We start from the raw sequence: 4766 nt of genomic DNA on the forward strand, positions 1-4766 counted from the left end.
CAAGCCCATCTTGAGAGGCGGGGATCTTCTCCGACATTAAAGGCCCCACTACAGGGACCCTCCCAGTCGGTGGTTCTGTTAGGTTTCGATAAGACGCTCCAACGCTCCAGAACATCCTAAGTTACGTGCCAGGCTTCGGCCTCGACTTTTCCATTAACCAAGATTCTCTGACTCAAAACTGGTTCTTTTCATCGACCCAAATTCAGCAAAGATCAACGGGAAACTTCAGATTACATCAAACCTCTCTTTCAGACAGATGAGACATGCAAGTATCAAACTTAGCCTTATTAATTGATACATGAGGTATCACTTACACCTTTTTACAAAGGTGTGTTTGAACTAAGAATTTGATGTTTCCCTCGGGCAGATCTGCTGAATATGCAAATGGTTCCATAAATTTCATTCCTTATTTCTCTTCTCTGTACTGAGTTAAGCTTTAACCCTTTCCTTTACCAACTGTATGTGCGTGTGTGTATATGTGTATGTTAGACTAGTTTAAGTGTTTATGTGGTTAATAAAACCTTACTTGTATCACACTTGACGTGGTTCATTGTTTGCTCATAACTGAGTCACTTAATCATGCAGATTTATGCTACAAGCTTTTGTAGAATTGTACAGTAAGGAAGTTATTTCCCTTATCCAGGAAATTAACGTTCTTAGAATTGACAAGACAGTTGACCCTGAGAGGTCAGCTAAATATCTACAGCGGATCTAAATATTCATAATTAATTATAACTAGTTATGATTAATTATTCATATTTCCTCATGAGCTGATTCGTTACACATAAACACCCATAAATATTTATAAGATGGAAGACACTTATAAATAACTTTCAGCTAACAAGACGAATCTCACACTAAATAATTTTCTGCTCTAAAGTGTAATTTGTTATTTTTGTAACTGACTGACATTTATAGGAACATTTATGACTCCGTTGATGCAACAATTAATAAAAACAAGCACAGGTAACTAATGATGTTACAGAAGATAATTATTGTCACGGTCTGGTAAGATACCACCGTAGAAAAACAGGGTCTGGGTGCAGGAGAAACTAGATTTAAATCAAGAAAAACAGACAAAGCGAAACAAAAAAAAAACAACTCAACCAAGAACAGGTGCCCGTTCTTCGTACGTAGCTTATTACATCCGAGATGAAATGTCACATCCAAGATGATATCATCGCGCTAATCAGAATCTGGCTAATTCGGTTCGTCGAATGCAGCTGTTGTTGAGGATTAGTATGGCTGGATTGAGTTATCTGAGATAATTGTGCGTTCATGGGTTGGTTTAAAAGGGGCTATGTATCAATACTCAAAACCACAATCAGCAATGCGGCGATTGGCTGGCGGCAAGACAGCAACTTAATGACGTCATATAATTAAAAAAAGACACCTGACGAAAAACTTGACAAATTTCTGGACTTTAAGGAAACAGCCAAGCAAACAAAACTACATAAAGTTTATAATAGATAAATTAAATGTGCACTTTTTTTTATTTTAAATTTACATGATTCCCAATTATTTAGATTCACGATTTCTAATATTTGTACAGGCTTTACATTTTTATTTCAATGAAGTAATTAGCAATTCATTTAATATTTGAACAGATTTGTTACTTGACAGCATTAATTAAAGTGTCTTTAGGGTCAAGATCATGTTATCTGTATAGCATGCATGTAAGATTTGAATACAATTATGAAATAATTTTAAGATTAATACATCTTTCAGTGAGTAAAACTTACCGTCTATAGTATTAATGACTACACAACATTATTACATGATCTTTAAATTAATTTTTTTATTATTATTTTAAATTATTGTCCCTGGATTAGTAGGGTACTCTTGTAATAAAGTAGCAGTGGTAGCGGACAGATTTTAAAGTATTAATTCTGCTTAAAAAGATGCAATCTAATCCTGTTTACATGAAATAAGCCTGCTGCCGAGCAGGTTTAAGCTTACGGACCTGTTGCTATGGCAGCAACTCCGGGATGATCTTCGAAGAACCAAACAATCCAAGATCATGCCAAATCATCAACAATCAAATCCAGCTAAGTGAGTTAGCGACGTACGAAGAACGGGCCCCAGGACCGGGATACAAATACGGCAACAGAAAGTGCTCGCATCCACAACCTACAAACAAGAAATACAACTACCATTACAATAATTCAGCCAGGCAGAGTGGTGAGTGAGAGGAGAATATATAGTCTGTGACAACGGGGAACAGTTGAGGGTGTAATGAGGTGAGTGGAGTATGGGGAATGGAGTCCGGGAGGAAGGGAGATGGCGACCTCTGGTGGTGAGAGGGAGAAACACAGGGCCCGGACCCCTGACAATTATGTCATGTTGATCATGTTTATTAAGGCAGTGGTTCTTTTCTAAATAATCAAAACCATCTTTGTTTTACATTTCACTGTGATATTTGCAGAGCAAATTTATTAAAAACAAATGTCTTATTCCTTTCTTTGTTGTTCACTGTAGATAGTGTAAGCGGACCTACTGACGTCACCTATGCTGAGATTGAACTCAAATCTACAGAGAAACAGAAGAAAAATAAAGAAAGCAAAGGTAAAGTTTCAGCTCTTATGGTTTTATGTTCGTGACAGTAGTGTAGCAGAGCTAAAGACCTCTGGGGTAAAAAGCCCCTTTGATTTTAATTTCTTCCACATCAGTAAACCAACAAATACCACCACAGTATTTTTCTAAACACCTGTTTGTGGCTGTTCACTGTGAAATTCACCTGATCCTAAAGGTCATTGCAGCATGTTGATTTCGAGGTAATTTGGTAAAAATAAATTATTTTATTCTCTCTGCAGAAGCTGTAGAGATATTATAAAAATATTGATGTATTTCATATCGCTGTTGAACACACAGTAAGCACTGTGTGATATTAATGTAACTGTTGGCATCTTTCAGGGAAAACCAGTGAAGGTTCTGACACTGTTTACTCTAAACTGAACCTAGTGACCCATGAAGGTGAGTGTTAAAGTAAAAACATCAGTCACAATTCACAAAGCGCCACTGAAAACTGCATCTACAAGCATCATTGACAATCTAAGAATAAAATGAAATGTGCAAAAATTAAAGTTGTCGCATTTTAAATTCATTTCTATATTCTCAGGTGCTGGATCTAGTGATGTGACGTATGCTCAGGTTAAATAAGTTCATGGAGGAGAAACTTTCAATCCCAGGATGCTGATGAGTTTAGGTTGAGAAGTGCTGGAGAATGAGCAGGATCATCAATGCTTTATCATCTTTGTGATACTGAGTAATTGATGGCAATAGATTTATCAGTACTTAATAGTAGTGCTTCAATAGCTATGCATGCTAATATTTAAAAGCAATGAGCTGATTATACACTGGAAAAAAAATTCAGCTGGTACACTAAAACTGTTTTATCAGGTAAGATGTTATGTGCTTCATGTGGTAACTTCTGAATGAACTAGTTTTATTAAAATCAACAAAATATGTAATATTTCTGAGTCCAAGCATTATAGACCAGATATGAGGCAAATGCCCCACATCCTGAAACTCAAGGTTTGATGTGGCCATTTTAAACAACCTGAATATGTTGAGTTACTTAATCAAAAGTAATTGAAGTAATTAAAAAGTGTCAAAACAAGTAGAAATAGCTCCTTAAGAAAAAATCTACAAATTATTTTACAGACATCAATAATCATTATAAGTTGCTCTCAGACAGCAACAGAAGAGCTGGAGGAAACTACACTGTCAGTTCTGCTGCTCTGAATCACACAGGAGTTTATGTGTGTAGAGGAAAGAGAGGCAAACCAGCCTATTACACAACCTTCAGCAACAAACAACCACTATGGGTCACTGGTGAGTTCAAATGTAATTTAAATGATTGGTGAAACTTGAATAAAGTTTTCATGTTCAAATTTGAAACTTTAAAGCTGTAATTGTCTTCTCAGGTGTTTCTCCTCCAGTCTGTCTGATCGTCAGTCCCAGCAGAACTCAACACTTCACATCTGTCTCTCTCTCTCTCTGAGCTGTGAGGACCAGAGTAACTCTGATAGATGGAGAGTGAGAGGATACACAGATAGTTGGGGACTGGAAGATTGTTCATCATCACTGTGGGGATCACAAAAAGGACCTACTTGTAAAATCAGCTCCACCCTCACATCAGACACTGGAGTCTACTGGTGTCAGCCTGAATCTGGAGAGAACTACCATCCTGTTACTTTCACTGTACACCGTGAGTCTGTGTTTCTTTCAGGCAACTTGCAATCTGAAAAGGTTTACCAAGTGCAGGGATCATTATATACAGTTAAACTAATTACTAATTATTAAAATAACTAGTTCAAACTAAGTAAGCAACCACCAAAACTTTAAACCCACACAGCTATAAACACACTATTAACCACTTTGACACTTTATGTAAAAACACTCAATGGGCAAAAACCATTAAAATTTAATTTTGTGAGAATACTCAAAAGTCATGACTAAGGAGGCTGTCTGTGAATCCTCGTCCTACCCTGTCATGGCTATGGAGTCCCAGTCTCTCCATTTCCACATGGATCTGGCCCACCGTCCCTCCCCCTGTTCTGCCTCCGTTCCACCACCCTCCTGGATGGTATTGTGTTGGGAACGTCTGGAAGTCGCTCCTTGGGGGGGGGGCTCTGTCACGAATCCGGTCCTTGGCCTTCCGGCCGATTGCCACTAGAGGTCACTCTACCATTACATTGACTCTCACACTACACAGACTGTTACATGTCACTCCGGACTACCGAGACCACGTCTCTTGTGCGTAA

Source organism: Sinocyclocheilus grahami, unplaced genomic scaffold, assembly GCF_001515645.1.
Source record: "Sinocyclocheilus grahami isolate Dianchi unplaced genomic scaffold, SAMN03320097.WGS_v1.1 scaffold1012.1, whole genome shotgun sequence".
Lineage (NCBI taxonomy): Eukaryota > Metazoa > Chordata > Actinopteri > Cypriniformes > Cyprinidae > Sinocyclocheilus > Sinocyclocheilus grahami.